General features: G+C 52.8%; 1 protein-coding gene across 1 annotated transcript in view; it reads right to left on the minus strand.

The window, feature by feature from the left end:
• LOC125516482 (uncharacterized) overlaps window positions 1-17,561 on the minus strand; it is a 53,722-nt gene that overhangs the window by 5,461 nt on the left and 30,700 nt on the right. The window lies entirely within an intron of this gene.

Raw genomic sequence — 17,561 nt, forward strand, 5'->3', positions numbered from 1 at the left:
GCGTCGCACCGGGCCCTCATACATGCGGGATGGTGTGCTGGCATGTCCGAAGAGGCGGCACGCGTCTCCGGGGTGTGCCCTCTCACACGGACGGCGCCGCCGCCGGCACCTGGAGGGGGGAAACGGACGCGTTGGGTCTATAGGGAGGGGATCTTACTGTGGGTTTGGCCCGGATGTTGCTCTAAAGTGTTCGTATGGGCTGACCTAACACGACCGGGTGGATAGTTCCACTGGTCAAAACCCGTCCGTGCAAAGTCAAAGGGCTAGATCCCGTGGTCAAACGCTACAGGGTTATGCGGGGCGGGGGCCGTGGGAGGGGGGGGTAGCAATGCCACCCGAGCGTCGCACCGGGCCCTCACACATGCGGGGTGGTGTGCTGGCATGTCCGAAGAGGCGGCACGCGTCTTCGGGTTGTGCCCCCTCACACGGACGGCGCCGACGCCGGCACCTGGAGGGGGGAAACGGACGCGTCGGGTCTACACGGAGGGGATCTTACTGTGGGTTTGGCCCGGATGTTGCTCTAAAGTGTTCGTATGGGCTGACCTAACACGACCGGGTCGATAGTTCCACTGGTCAAAACCCATCCGTGCAAAGTCAAAGGGCTAGATCCCGTGGTCAAACGCTACAGGGTTAGGCGGGACGGGGGCCGTGGGGGGGTAGCAATGCCACCCGAGCGTCGCACCGGGCCCTCATACATGCGGGATGGTGTGCTGGCATGTCCGAAGAGGCGGCACGCGTCTCCGGGGTGTGCCCCCTCACACGGACGGCGCCGCCGCCGGCACCTGAAGGGGGGAAACAGACGCGTTGGGTCTACACGGAGGGGATCTTACTGTGGGTTTGGCCCGGATGTTGCTCTAAAGTGTTCGTATGGGCTGACCTAACACGACCGGGTGGATAGTTCCACTGGTCAAAACCCGTCTGTGCAAAGTCAAAGGGCTAGATCCCGTGGTCAAACGCTACAGGGTTAGGCGGGACGGGGGCCGTGGGGGGGGGGGTAGCAATGCCACCCGAGCGTCTCACCGGGCCCTCACACATGCGGGGTGGTGTGCTGGCATGTCCGAAGAGGCGGCACGCGTCTCCGGGGTGTGCCCCCTCACACGGACGGCGCCGACGCCGGCACCTGGAGGGGGGAAACGGACGCGTCGGGTCTACACGGAGGGGATCTTACTGTGGGTTTGGCCCGGATGTTGCTCTAAAGTGTTCGTATGGGCTGACCTAACACGACCGGGTCGATAGTTCCACTGGTCAAAACCCGTCCGTGCAAAGTCAAAGGGCTAGATCCTGTGGTCAAACGCTACAGGGTTAGGCGGGACGGGGGCCGTGGGGGGGTAGCAATGCCACCCGAGCATCGCACCGGGCCCTCATACATGCGGGATGGTGTGCTGGCATGTCCGAAGAGGCGGCACGCGTCTCCGGGGTGTGCCCCCTCACACGGACGGCGCCGCCGCCGGCACCTGAAGGGGGGAAACGGACGCGTTGGGTCTACACGGAGGGGATCTTACTGTGGGTTTGGCCCGGATGTTGCTCTAAAGTGTTCGTATGGGCTGACCTAACACGACCGGGTGGATAGTTCCACTGGTCAAAACCCGTCTGTGCAAAGTCAAAGGGCTAGATCCCGTGGTCAAACGCTACATGGTTAGGCGGGACGGGGGCCGTGGGGGGGGGGTAGCAATGCCACCCGAGCGTCGCACCGGGCCCTCACACATGCGGGGTGGTGTGCTGGCATGTCCGAAGAGGCGGCACGTGTCTCCGGGGTGTGCCCCCTCACACGGACGGCGCCGACGCCGGCACCTGGAGGGGGGAAACGGACGCGTCGGGTCTACACGGAGGGGATCTTACTGTGGGTTTGGCCCGGATGTTGCTCTAAAGTGTTCGTATGGGCTGACCTAACACGACCGGGTCGATAGTTCCACTGGTCAAAACCCGTCCGTGCAAAGTCAAAGGGCTAGATCCCGTGGTCAAACGCTATAGGGTTAGGCGGGACGGGGGCCGTGGGGGGGTAGCAATGCCACCCGAGTGTCGCACCGGGCCCTCATACATGCGGGATGGTGTGCTGGCATGTCCGAAGAGGCAGCACGCGTCTCCGGGGTGTGCCCCCTCACACAGACGACGCCGCCGCCGGCACCTGGAGGGGGGAAACGGACGCGTCGGGTCTACACGGAGGGGATCTTACTGTGGGTTTGGCCCGGATGTTGCTCTAAAGTGTTCATATGGGCGACCGGGTGGATAGTTCCACTGGTTAAAACCCGTCCGTGCAAAGTCAAAGGGCTAGATCCCGTGGTTAAACGCTACAGGGTTAGGCGGGACGGGGGCCGTGGGGGGGTAGCAATGCCACCCGAGCGTCGCACCGGGCCCTCATACATGCGGGATGGTGTGCTGGCATGTCCGAAGAGGCGGCACGCGTCTCCGGGGTGTGCCCCCTCACACGGACGGCGCCGCCGCCGGCACCTGGAGGGGGGAAACGGACGCGTCGGGTCTATAGGGAGGGGATCTTACTGTGGGTTTGGCCCGGATGTTGCTCTAAAGTGTTATACTGGTTGGGGGTGTAGCTATGGGCTGGGCTATGACAACCAGGTGAAAAGGTACACCGGTCAAACCCCGTGCGGTGAAAGTCAAAGGGCTAGACCCGGCGATCGTGTGTGTCAGGGTTAGACGGGACGGTGTACCTGGGGGTAGCAATGTCGCGAGGTGTCGCAGTGGGCCCTCCTACGGTTGTGGAAGCGTAGTAAAAAAATACCGGAGCTCACAAATATGCCATAATAAAAAAAATAAAAAATATGCCGTAATAGAAAAGTATGCAAAGTACCTATGCCGACGGCTTAGCCGTCGGCATAGATTGACACGTGGCATGTCCATCTATGCCGACGGCTAAGCCGTCGGCATAGGCTGACCTTATCCACAGGCACACCCACCCCCTCCACTCATTCTTCCTCCCCCGCACCGTCTCCCCCCCCGCCCGACCCCGATCCCCACCCGTGCCGCCGCCGCCCTATCCTGACCCTCGCCGCCGCCCCACCCTCGCTGCCGCCGCCCTATCCCGACCCTCACCGCGCCGCCACCCCATCCCCTCCCCCAACTCCGGCGCTGCCCCGCCCCCGCCCTCATCCCATCCCCCACCGCCGCCACGCCGCCCCCACTGCCTGCGCCGCCCCCATCCCCTCCCCCACCGCCGTCGCACCGGCCCCACTGCCCGCCCCGCCCCCATCCCCTCCCCCACCGCCACCGCACCGCCCCAAGACCGCCGTCGACGCCGCCGGGCCGGCCCGTCCCCGTCCTCGTCCGCCCGTCCCCGGCGGCCCATCCCCGGCTACGGCCGCCCCGTCCCCGACTGCGCCGGCGGCCGACGCCAGTGCCCCTCCCGTCGCCGCCCTTCTCCACCCCGACCTCGTCGCCGCCCCACCTTTGCTTCGCCGGTGAGCCCCCTGCTGCTGCTTTGCTGCTACCGCTGGCGCTTGCTGCTTGCTGCCACCGCTGCCGCTGGTTGCCGCTTCCTACTGCTGCCGCTGGTTGCTGCTTCCTGCTGCTGCCGCTGCTTGCTACTTGCTGCTGCTACATTATCCGTCGGTTAGTTGATGATGATGGATAGATGAGTCCCTATAGTTGTTAGGTTATATAGATGGATAGATGAGTGGATATATGATGGATAGATGATGATGATGATGGATAGATATATAAATAGTTAGATAGATGGATTGTAAGATATAAAATTTTTGTTGATAGGTTAGTTGAGAAAAAAATTGTTGTTGATATATAGATGGATAGATGAGTGGATACTACATCATGATATATAGATGGATAGATGATGATGATGAATATGTGACGAATAGATGATGAGTCCCTATAGTTTTTTTGCCTACATGATGCAAAAATAAATGAATGCATGTTTAAATGTTTTAAATATGCTCTATGAGTTGTGATGTTCTAATTTTTTGTCGCGATGGAATTTGCAGGCTTTGTGGTGTTGCATTTCATTAAAGTGACCGTCGTCCGACGCGTTGTTCCCTGAGCATCCCTCTGTTGTTCGACTCCTTCCCCTACAGCCGAAGGTGAGCTACAAGTCCATCTCCTCCATTTTTTGATGTCACTAGATTTCATTCTCAAGTCAACTGGCGTAAACCTAGGCGTCTCCCGTCTGAAAGGGTTGCATCGATAAATATGCATTCAATTGCATATTTATCACCACGGCTCTTTCGGATTGTCCAGCGTTTTCCATGGACAGCCCGAGGATGTGTAGATTGGGTACGTTCTCCATGTTCTACCCCGTTCCGAGACAGGATTTCGGCGGCGCCTCCCCATTGTTCTCCGGAGCACATTCTCTCGGCTATTTGCCGAGACGTGTATCTGGAGAACAGCAGGGAGGTGCTGCCGAAATTTTGTCTCGGAACGGGGTAGAATGGAGAACGTACTCAATCTACACGTCCTCGGGTGGGATTAGGACCCATATTTACCTATTAGACATGTAGGTGGATTAAACACGGTAGAAACTGAAAATTTGATGCCATTAATTTAAGTGAATCCTTAATTATGTTGTGTGGGTTGCAAAAAAGCAGAGGATGGCAGATAATCAGTGGATGTACAGTGGTTTTATCCGTCGAAATCGAGTAACATCAGAGTGGATCGCGAAAACCGATGTGTATTTGAAGGAGATATTCCGTCGTCCAATGAGAATTATCCCACCATGCCCCTGTGCGAGATGTGCCAGACGTCACCATAGAAATCAGACGGACATGAGTGAGCACCTTCGCACGCACGGATATATGCCAAACTTTGACATGCCGCCGATAAACATAGCCGAGCAGGACCGTGGTAGAGAGGAGGTGATGCGACAACGCATCGATGGATATGAGGACGACGGGGTCAGGGACATGCTAGATGATGTCATTGTTGCAGAAATGGAAAATGCGACACCTTCAGAGAATGAACCGGAGGAGCCGGAGGCAACCGCAAAGGCCTTCTTGGAGGTCTTGGCCTCGTCGAAGAAACCTCTTTATGCGGGTGCGAAAATATCTCAGCTGGATGCCATCTCGCAACTGATTGCAGTGAAGGCTGAGTACGGCTGTAGCCAGAAATGCTTCGAAGCATTCCTGGGAGTATGGGCTAACAGCCTCCCTGAGGGTCATGAACTGCCGAAAAGCATGTACGATACAAAGAAAATCATGAAGGCACTCTCTATGGATTATGAGAAAATAGATGTTTGCCCGAAGAATTGCCTTTTGTTTAGGCACGAGTATGCGGATGACAAGTACTGTAGGAAGTGCGGTTCGTCTCGGTACATTGAGGTGGTCGGTGAGGATGGTGAGAAAAAGCAGCTAACCATCCCCGTTAAGGTTCTTCGATATCTTGATTTTATAAAAAGATTGCAGCGCCTTTTCATCACGAAGGAGTCTGCCAAAATGACGAAGTGGCACAAGGAAGGTATAAGGTACAATCCAAAAAAAATCATACATCCATCAGGAGGGGAAGCATGGAAGTCATTCGATGAAGAATACCCCGAGGAAGCAGCCGAGGCTGGGAATGTCAGAATAGCCATATCAGGTGATGGGTTGAATCCATATGGTATGTCGTCCAATCCATACAGCCGCTGGCCTGTGTTTGTAATTCCGCTCAATCTTCCTCCCGGTGCCCTAATGCAACGGAAGACCATGTTCTTGTCGCTCATCATTCCGGGGCCTGACTATCCGGGGAAGCAATTGGGTGTGTTTATGCAGCCGCTTGTGGATGCTTTGCACCATTCTTGGTACTTTCCGAGGTTGACATACGACTGGGATTTGCAGAGAAATTTCTTGATGAAAGTTTGGTTGCACTATTGCATGCATGACTTTCCCGGCTATGCTCTATTCTGCGGATGGTGTACAAGTGGTAAGATGCCATGCCCAGTGTGCGTGCAGGCTCTGCGAATGATTTGGCTGAGTAAGGGTGGCAAGTATGTAGCCTTTGACCTGCATCGACAGTTCCTCCCTCCAGACCATCCAGACAGGGAAGACAAGAAGAACTTCACGAAAGGCCGGGTTGTTCATGAAGTAACCGAGATTCCAACATTTTCGGGGGCAGATGTTCTTGCTCAGCTAAAAGCTCTCAAGCCTAAAGTCAAAGGCAAAGGCAAAGCCAAAGCCAAAGGCTTCGAGGGATATGGTGAGACGCACAACTGGACGCACATTACCCCCTTCTCGCAGCTTCCCTATTTCAAGGACCTCAAACTTCCTTACAATATTGATGTGATGCACACCGAAAAGAATGTGGCAGAGTCACTTTTCCACACGATCCTCAACATTCCTGATAAGATGAAGGATAACGTAAAAGCTAGAGCCGATCAACAGAGAATTTGTGATAGACCACGCCTGAACATGAAGCCTCCCACAGGCGGTTGTAAAAACTGGTTCAAGCCAGATGCTGACTTTGTCCTTAAACCGCCAGAAAAAAAAGAAGTACTTATCTGGCTGAAACAAATTTTCAAGTTCACCGATGGTTATGCATCGAATATAAGTAAGGGAGTCAATCTTTCAACAGGCAAAGTGACCGGCCTGAAGAGTCATGACTACCATGTATGGATTGAGCGGATAATGCCGGTGATGGTTCGAGGCTATGTCCCCGAGCATGTCTGGCGAGTGCTTGCCGAGCTTAGCCATTTCTTCCGCACGCTCTGTGCTAAAGAAGTAAGTAAAGAGGTGATTGAAAAATTGCATAAGAAGGCACCGGAGTTGATAGTCAAGCTAGAGAAGATCTTTCCGCCAGGCTTCTTTACTCCGATGACACATCTCATTCTGCACCTCGCGAACGAGGTATTGTTGGGGGGCCCTATGCAAAATCGCTGGCAGTACGACCCTGAGAGGCAGAACAAGCATCTCCGACGGAAATGTGGAAACAAAGCTAAGATTGAAGCTTCCATAGCTGAGGCAGTTATCCTAGAGGAGGTGTCTGACCTCAGGACATCATACTATCCAGACCATGTTCCCCATCTGCATAACAAGGTGCCTCGATACAATATAGAAGAGCCCAAGTATCAACCCAGGCTCGATCTATTCAACGCACAAGGTGGGAGGGCTGGGGCCTCGAAATCTTATAACATGCCACGACAAGAGTGGGAGGACCTCATGTTCTATATCTTGCACAACATCAAGGAAGTTGAGGAAGTGTGGATGAGGTAATACCACTACAGCATTCCTTTATGTCTTTCACATCATCATGTTTCATGTTCACTTAGTCCCAGTCTAACACCGCTTATCTTTTTTTATTGATTTCGTTCAAGAGGAATGGACGGGAGTGAATCCTCCTACTGAGGCGGAGGCACTTACTCTTCTCCGTCATGGAAACCCTGGACGTAAAAATTTTGTTGCTTGGTTCATGGAGAAAGTAATTTTCCACAATCCCCTGTTAAATACCTACTTCAACATTTATTAGTTAACCGAACTAATGCACGCAACAATTTCCATTATACTTGTAGGGAAAAGATCCGAACATATCTATGGATGATGAATTGAGATGGGTTTCCATGGGTTTTGACCCTGCCGTCGTGACATGTAAAAAGTATGATGTGAATGGGTATCGCTTCCATACAGAGGAGCACCAAAACAGCCGCCCCGATCCCAAAACTATAAATACTGGAGTGTACACCCCCGGTCAAAATTCAGTAGACTACTACGGAAGGGTACAAAATATATACAAGGTTAAATTCCGCCAGGGCCGTGAGACCCTAAGTCTGCCTGTGTTCAAATGCCGATGGTTCGATCCGCAGGAGGGGGTAAAACATACGCCTTCCATTGGTTTGGTCGAAGTTAAACCATCAACCGTCTATGCCGGAGCCGATCTCTTCATTGCGGCTACCCAAGCTACACAAGTATATTATCTGCCTTACCCATGCCAGAAAGTGTATCTAAAGGGTTGGGAAGTTGTGTTCAAGGTGTCGCCACATGGTAAGCTACCAGACCCGAATGAAGATGATTACTACAACATTAACCCCATGACATACGAGGGAGTGTTCTATCAAGAGCAACCTGATGATGATGATGATGATGTGGTTAGAAACGATGACGCTAGACCATTGGGTGATGATGATGTGGACCCAAACGTCGACGATGCACGGAATGATGGTGAGACCATTGTCAATGAAAATGACATACTTATGCTAGAAAAGTTAAACGAAAACGCTGACGACGAGGAAGAGCCTCCACCTCCGTCGGACAACGAAGATGATATGATTGATAGTGATGATGAGACGGACCGAGAAAGAGGTTACAACAGTGATGATTCATATGGGTTCTAGCAGATGTACGTTTCAAGTATTTTTTTCTATAGTTTAGGAATATGCCTTTTTATGCATTTTTATTAATGTGTTTATTATCATGCCTTTCCTTCATTTCATTAATTTACTAATTGCTTTTTCTCTTTTCAATGCAGGTTCGTGGAACATGGGCAAGGGGATGGCCGACGGCGTGGGTTTCCTACGCAAGGTCGTCGGCCTGCCTAGTCGGAGTGGTCGAGCACGTAATCCTCCCCCTCGACTACTTGACGATGACTCCTCATAGGGAGGTCGAGGGAGAGGTGCCCCTAGAGGAGGAGGGGGCGGGGGGAGAGCCTCTAGAGGACGAGGTGCTGGGGGGAGAGCCACTACAGGGGGTCGCGGCCATAAAGAGCGCACCCTCACCGACTTAGGGGTGTTGTCTTCGAGGCCCTCCTCTAGTGAGGTACCCTCCTCTAGTGAGGCAGGCGAGGAGGAGGAGGAGGAGGAGGAGGAGGAGGCAGGCGAGGAGGAGGAGGAGGAGGAGGTTGGGGAGGGGGAGGCAGGCGAGGAGGAGGGTGGTGGCGGGGATGATGGTGGTGATGGGAAGGGGGTTGACACGAAGGGGTGGCTGCGTGGCAACGCAAAGCTACCAAAGCAGGTTCCTGCTACTGAGGAGCAGAAGTGGCTCATTGAGCCCACGGGAAAAGAGTAAGTGGTTCATTATGTTGCTTGTCACATGCTTATTCCGGTTGTTATTTATTTTTCTTGTCACATGCTAATAGTTCATTCTTTTGCAGCAACTGGATATATTCTAAAGTGGTCCGTATTCCCAATGGCCTCATCACCGTCTTGCTGAAGTTATATTGTCCGGGGTTGTACTGTCCTGATCCAGTCAGGCAGCCGGACCGTCGGGTTTTGGCCACGAGATGGGACCACTGGGAAGCGGCCCGCCACGCGGACCATGAGACCCATGCCAAGGCCGTGATCACTACTTTCTGGGTGAGTTCTCTTCAGAAGCACAAGTCCATTCTAATTTCATGAATGATTTAACTCATGGCTTCTCCCATTCTTGTTTCATGCATGATTGTAGAAATTCTATCGAGTTCTTCCGGAGCACAGGGCTAGAGCGGACCAGATCGTGCTGCGCCAATGCAAGAAGAAGGCCCGCCAGATGCAGTACGAGGTGCGCTATGTGGCCATCTCCACATACTACCACGACTATCTTGGTGTGAAGATGACCAAGGAAGAAGCACAGAGGATGGGCATTACCTTGGAGAGGCCCGAGTTCTTGGCGGTAAGTATAAAAGATTTTTCATTATGCTTTCATTATGCTTTCATTACCTTGTGGTACATTATGCTTCATGCTTTATGCTTCCATAACACCAATTTGGACACACCTACATGCCATTATGCTTTTATTATGTAGGTGTGTCCAAATTGGTGTTATGGAAAAGACGAGTCCTGGGCGGCATTGGTGGATCTTTGGTGTGATGAGGCTGGAGCCTGGGCGGCTATGAGAACCCAAAATAAGGCTAACCGAGGGACGGAGGGAGTACATGCTCAGGGAAACCGAAACCACTATCTCCACAAGGCAGTTAATGTATGACTAACCCCATTAAACATTCTTCTTCTTCTATTTACCATCACTTTCTTATGTATGACTAACCTCTGTTTGGTGGTGCAGGAGGAGAAACTGAAGCGGCCGCTCTCACACATGCAGGCGTGGGAGATCGCCCATACGCGGAAGGACCCCAAGCCTGGCGAGCCCAAGTACTACGGCAAGAAGACCGCAAGGAGGAAGAAGGCCTACTCCGAAGCGTATCTGGAGTTACATCCTGACACACCTGACCCCATTGCGGCGCCTCTGGACGACATGGCGGTGGTGAGGATGGGGCCCAAGGAGCATGGTCGGGATGCGGTTCTCGATGCTGTGATCACTCCTAGTATCTCCTACACACAGCTTCGTCGGATCGACCCGAGCCTGAGCCAGCGCACGAGCCAGCCAGTGACTAGTACACAGTCCCTCTTTCAGGAGCAACAATCTGTAAGTATTTTCCCTCTTATCTTCATTTCTCACTTCATTTTCCACATTTAGTAGTTTTATGAGTTCCATCATGTCATACCGTAGGCCTACATGGAGTACACACGCCAGGAGACCATGGCGTGGCATCAGAGGCTTTATGAACACCAAGTGCAGAGGGATAGCCAGATGCAGTAGGCTTTTCAGGATATGGCGGCCGGCAGGTGTCCTCAGTTCCCTACAACACAATGCCCTCCAGCACAACCAGTGCTGATGAGCTTTGAGGAGTTTGTGGCACAGAACGCTGGCCCCTCACCGGTTAGTTCATACCCAATCTATTCACCCAAAGCATGTCATGCCTTTCAACACAGTCATAGATCCCGTGCATATGTCTTTTCAACATGCAGGGAACAGGTGGATCTACCGTTGGCGGGGGTCTTCGCAGCACTCCGGAGACACGGAGCCCGACCACTCCGATCCACGGAGGCGGAGGCGGTAGCGCTGCCGCTAGCACTGATGACCTGGACTTTGGCCGTCTTGGCGGTGACAACCTCCGCGGTGCTCGATGATGCTTGAGATGTGATGATGATGCTTGAGATGACTTGTGTGTGCTGATGATCATTTAGCTGACTTGTGTGATGATGCTTATGCTTACGTTCGTTGATATGTGCTGCTGATATGTGCTGTTATATATGTGATGTTATCTGAATTGAACTGATTTGAAAACAAACAGAAAAAAGAAAAAAAATTAAAAGCAAACTATGCCGACGGCTAGGCCGTCGGCATAGGGCCAGCGTGAGCTCCCAGTTGCTGACACGTGGGCACCTATGCCGACGGCCTGGCCGTCGGCATAGTTTGAAATTAAGCCGACGGCCTGGCCGTCGGCATAGGTGCCAACGTGTCAGCAACTGGGATCTCTGTTTGAAGGACTATGCCGACGGCTTGGCCGTCGGCTTAATCTCAGACTATGCCGACGGCTTAGCCCTGGCCCACGAGCAGCGGCCGGTCGGCACGTGGCACATCTATGCCGACGGTCTAGCCGTCGGCACAGTTTTCGACTATGCCGACGGCTAGGCCGTCGGCATAGGGGTGCCACGTGGAGACAAGTCGTTGGGCGGACTTGACGGCGGCCGCCGTTAGGCGATAACGTTGCCGACGGCCTTGGCCGTCGGCACAGATGTACGGACACCGTCGGGATAGGTCTTATGCCGACGGCATTTCTGTGCCGACGGCCTTTCTGGCTACGCCGACGGATATTTTCCCGACGGGGGCCGTCGGCATAGGCCTGTCCCGACGGCCATTCAGGGCTATGCCGACGGCCCTGGCCGTCGGCATAGGGTGCGATTCCGGTAGTGGCCTCCTGTTACCATCCGCCTTAGACGCACAGTTCGGGACCCCCTACCCAACATCTGCCGGTTTTGACACCGACATTGGTGTTTTCATTGAGAGTTTCACTGTGTCGTCACCATAAGGCTTGATGGCTCCTTCGATCATCGGTAACGATGCGGTCCAAGGTGAGTTTTTTCTCCCGGACAGATCTTCGTATTCGGCGGCTTCGCACTGCGGGCCAATTCGCTTGGCCATCTGGAGCAGATCGAGAACTACGCCCCTGGCCATCAGGTTAGATTCGGAAATTTAAACTACACTGCCAACATCCGCGGAGACTTGATCTTCGACGGATTAGAGCCCATGTCAGGTGCGCCGCACAATCACGACGAGCACGACATAACTCTGTCATCGGACAGTGTTCGGGAGATCGCGTCTGCAACTACTCCGGTCGTCAACCCGGAGCAAATCGCGCCATCCAAGAGCGGAGGGATAGACCCCGCCATGGAGGCCGCACTCTCAGTGGCGATAGAGCCAGACACTGACTTCACCCCTTACGAGAGCCGTGTCGCCGAACCACTGGATTCACCTCCGGCCACGGACCCCGAGCCGCTTACATCCGTGCCTGTCGAATCCGACTGGGCGCCGATCATGGAGTTCACCTCCGCGGATATCTTTCAGCACTCGCCCTTCGGCGATGTGCTAAATTCATTGAGGTCCCTCTCCCTGTCAGGAGAACCTTGGCCGAACTATGTCCGGCTAGAATGGGATGCGGACGACGAAGAAATTCGCTGCCCACCCACCACCCACTTAGTAGCCACTGTCGACGATTTAACCGACATGCTCGACTTCGGCTCCGAAGACATCGACGATATATATGGACGACGATGCAGGAGATGAGCAGGAACCACCGCCCACAGGGCGCTGGACCGCTACCTCATCATACGACATATATATGGTGGACACCCCTAAAGAAGGCAATGGCGACGAGATAGCGGAGGATGACCCCTCCAAGAAGCAACCCAAGCGCCGATGTCAGCGACGCCGCTCTAAGTCCCGCCACAACAAAAGTAGTGATACCAGCACAAGAGATAATAACACTCCGGATAGTGCCGAAGACAACCACAATCCCCTCCAGCACGATGTAGAGCCGGAGGATGAACAAGCCACCCCTCCAGAGCAGGCAGCAGATGGAGAATCGGAGGAGGACAATTACATGCCTCTCTCCGAAGACGAGGCGAGCCTCGGCGACGAAGAATTTATCATGCCTGAGGACCCCGTCGAACAGGAGCGCTTCAAGCGCCGGCTTATGGCCACAGCAAATAGCCTGAAGAAAAAGCAAGAACAGCTTCAAGCTGATCAAGACTTGCTAGCAGACAGATGGACCGAAGTCCTTGCGGCCGAGCAATACGAACTCGAGCGCCCCTCCAAGAGTTACCCAAAACGCAGGTTGCTACCTCACCTCGAGGAGGAAGTATTGAAACCTCATGCACCAGTGTACGATGCGGCTGACCGGCCACTGCGTGGCCGATCCAAAGAGGCGTTTCAGCCTGAAGTTCAGCCTGCACCCCGCCGCCACTCAATCCAAAATACCAAGGCTCGGGGCAACACACGGGACCTGCGAGACGTAATGGACAATAAGGCAAAACTTGCAAGGTCAATATACGGGTCACGGGCACGCGCGCCAACACGGGACGATGATCATCGCGCCGGATACGCCAAAAGCAAATCCGGCAGGGCCGAATACAGCAGACAAGACTCATATGAACTGCGTCGGGATATAGCCCGGCACAGAGGCACCGCACACCCCCTATGCTTCACAGATGAAGTTATGGATCACGAATTCCCGGAGGGTTTCAAACCCGTAAATATCGAATCATATGATGGTACACCAGATCTCGCGGTATGGATTGAGGATTTCCTCCTTCACATCCACACATGGCTCGCGGTGATGATCTACATGCCATCAAGTACCTCCCACTAAAACTCAAAGGACCAGCTCGGCATTGGCTGAATAGCTTGCCAGCAGACTCCGTCGGCAGTTGGGAGGATCTGTAAGACGCATTCCTTGACAACTTCCAGGGCACTTATGTGCGACCACCGGATGCTGATGACTTGAGCCATATAACTCAGCAGCCAGGGGAATCGGCCACACAATTCTGGACTCGGTTCCTGACTAAGAAAAACCAAATTGTCGACTGTCCGAACGCAGAGGCCCTCGCGGCATTCAAGCACAACATCCATGATGAGTGGCTTGCTCGCCACCTTGGCCAGGAGAAGCCGAAATCTATGGCAGCCCTCACAACACTCATGACCCGCTTTTGCGCGGGCGAGGATAGCTGGCTGGCTCGCAGCAATAACACAAGGAATCAGGGCACTTCGGATACCAAAGATGCCAACGATAGACAACGTCGTAACAGACCAAAGCGCCACAATAACGGCGACAACACCGAGGATACGACAGTCAATGCCGGATTCAGAGGCTCTAGATCCGGTCAGCGAAAAAAGCCATTTAAAAGAAGTACTCCGGCTCTGTCCAGTTTGGATCGCATACTGGATCGCTCGTGTCAAATCCACGGCACCCCCGACAAGCCAGCCAATCACACAAACAGAGAATGTTGGGTGTTCAAGCAGGCCGGCAAGTTAAATGCCGAAAACAAGGACAAGGGGTTGCATAGTGATGACGAGGAGGAGCCCCGGCCGCCGAACACGGGAGGACAAAAGGGGTTCCCCCCACAAGTGAAGACAGTGAACATGAAATATGCAACCCACATTCCCAAGAGGGAGCGGAAGCATGCACTAAGGGATGTCTATGCAATGGAGCCCGTCGCCCCAAAGTTCAACCCATGGTCTGCTTGCCCGATCACCTTTGATCGCATGGATCACCCCACTAGTATCCGTCATGGCAGATCCGCCGCACTGGTCCTAGACCCCATCATTAATGGATTTCATCTCACTCGAGTCCTTATGGACGGCGGCGGCAGCCTGAACCTACTCTATCAGGATACAGTGCGAAAAATGGGTATCGATCCCTTGAGGATCAAACCCACCAAAACCACCTTTAAGGGCGTCATCCCAGGTGTAGAGGCCCATTGCACGGGCTCAATCACACTGGAAGTAGTCTTCGGATCACCGAACAACTTCCGAAGCGAGGAGTTAATCTTCGACATCGTCCCGTTTCGCAGTGGCTATCATGCACTGCTCCGATGAACTGCATTTGCAAAATTCAATGCAGTACCACATTACGCATACCTCAAGCTCAAGATGCCAGGATCTCGGGGGGTCATAACAGTGAACGGAAACACAGAATGCTCGCTCCACACGGAAGAGCACAATGCGGCCCTCGTAGCAAAAGCACAAAGCAGCCTTTCAAGGCAAACCACTAATTCGGCGATACAGCCCCCGAACACCTTCAAGCGTGTCCGGAGTAAACTGCAACAGGATCGCCTGACACATTCAGAGCTCGCCTAGCAATTCGGCCCCCGTCCCAGTCCCAGTCAAGCGACGAAATCCGTGCCGCGTGTACATAATTACGCACTGAAAATACCATGGACATAGGCGGGGGCACGATCAGGGCACGTCCCGCAATGCGGCTTAACTGCCCTAGGGGCTGTATATCTTTATCATTTCTGTTCTCTTTCAGGGCCTAACTCTCTGAAAGCCCTTTCCGGCAGTATGATTGCCGGGCACATTACGGGAAGGAACAACCAAGGTGGCAAGAAGCCAAGATGTACACGGAACCCCCAGGTGGTCTCTAATAATAATATCCGCTTTCTACTATCCATACGCAGCTTGCCCTTGGATAGGACATTTCGAATAGTCCTACTTTCTGCTTATTGCACTACCTGTACCAGTACGCTTCGACGTATTATTTAAATAACAATGCATAGCATTAATCTATTATTGCATTATTCATTCTCTTTTTTTCCTTTATGTCCATTTACGACAATCCGCACCCGTCAATTCGGGTACGGTCAGTACGCCAGGGGCTTTCGTTTACCCCATAATACGGCGCGAGAAGTCCGAACACTTTCGACAGTGCGGCACCCCGAACTTATAGTATTATATGCATCAGCTCCGAATCATGTCTTGGGTCAATAGTTGGGTTTGCCCGGCTCTCATGCTTTGGTACCTTACGTTCCGCTATATCGGCTAAGGTAGCGGTGGGAGAACTACTGCGATTGTGTCTCGGTTCTTCTGGACGAGCACCTCAGTAGAGAAAGCCGAAAACTGACTGTCATGACAAGGCGAGAGATTGGTCGTTGTTCGAGAGGTCTCAAGTCCTTAAAGACTTTGTCCGCTTCGGGCGAGGAGTCGTCCTTGTCCGGCTTAGGCATGTATAGCGCCCCAAATTCGGCCTTCCGAATACCACGGGCTTCGCCAAAATTTAAAATTGTAGACTTCTAAGGCTAAGTGAGAGTGATAAAGCATTATAGTCCGATTGCCTGGTTCATTGCACTGAACACCTCCCTTGAAGGACCCAAAATTGGGGTAAAGAGTGCTTAGGTTTATCCCGAACACCCCAATACTAGTTACATGGGGGCAAAAGCCAATGACTGGCCAACTCTCAGATTTTATAAATGGCCACATAGAAGGTAATATTTTAAATTAAAAAAAGCGTCACATGGCTCAAATGAACTCGTTTCATATCATAGGATCACATGAGCATGTTCATTCAAAAATTACATCCTTGGCACACTCATCCGCCACAAGGCGGGAACTCTTCAGGACACTCTCATAATACATTTCGGGGCAGCGATGCTCCTTGCCCTCCGGCGGCCCCTCCTTCACCAGCTTCACGGCGTCCAGATTCACCAAGTGCACCTTCGCCCGGGCAAAAGCCCTGCGCGCACCCTCGATGTAGACACACCGCTTTATGACTTCAAGCCGTGGGCAGGCGTCGACGAGCCGCCTCACCAGACCGAAGTAGCTACTGGACAGGGGCTCGCTAGGCCATGTCCGGACTATAAGGCCCTTCATGGTGATACGTCCATTTTGCATCATGCTTTTATATCGATATTTATTGCATTATGGACTGTTATTTCACTTTATGTCACAATACTTATGGCTATTCTCTCTTATTTTACAAGGTTTACATAAGGAGGGAGAATGCCGGCAGATGAACGTCGGAGAGCCACCAGGGGGCCCACACCCTGCTCACGAGGGTTGGGGGTGCGCCCCCTACCTCGTGGGCCCCCTGGTGGCTCTCCGACGTTCATCTTCTCCTATATGAAGTATTTCGATGAGAAAAAAATCATAAGGAATTTTTCGGGACGAGACTCCGCCGCCACGAGACGGAACCTTGGCGGATCCAATCTAGAGCTCCGGCAGAGCTATTCTACCAGGGAAACTTCCCTCCGGGAGGGGGAAATCATCACCATCGTCATCACCAACGCTCCTCTCATCGGGAGAGGGCAATCCCCATCAACATCTTCACCAGCACCATCTCATCTCCAAACCCTAGTTCATCTCTTGTATCCAATTCTTGTCTCAAAGTCCGGGATTGGTGCTAGTAGGTTGCTAGTAGTGTTGATTACTCCTTGTAGTTGATGCTAGTTGGTTTACTTGGTGGAAGATCATATGTTCAGATCCTATAAGCATATTATTACCCCTCTGATTATGAACATGAATATGCTTTGTGAGTAATTACGTTTGTTCCTGAGGACAAGGGAGAAGTCTTGCTATTAGTAGTCATGTGAATTTGGTATTCGTTTGATATTTTGATAAGATGTATGTTGTCTAGCCTCTAGTGGTGTTATGTGAACGTTGACTACATAACACTTCACCATTATTTGGGCCTAGAGGAAGGCATTGGGAAGTAATAAGTAGATGATGGATTGCTAGAGTGACAGAAGTTTAAACCCTAGTTTATGCGTTGCTTTGTAAGGGGCTGATTTGGATCCATATGTTTCATGCTATGGTTAGGTTTACCTTAATACTTTTGTTGTCATTGTGGATGCTTGCAACAGAGGTTAATCATAAGTGGGATGCTTGTTC

This window comes from Triticum urartu, chromosome 6A (genome assembly GCF_056163025.1).
Source record: "Triticum urartu cultivar PI428250 chromosome 6A, HENAU_Tu73, whole genome shotgun sequence".
Taxonomy (NCBI): domain Eukaryota; kingdom Viridiplantae; phylum Streptophyta; class Magnoliopsida; order Poales; family Poaceae; genus Triticum; species Triticum urartu.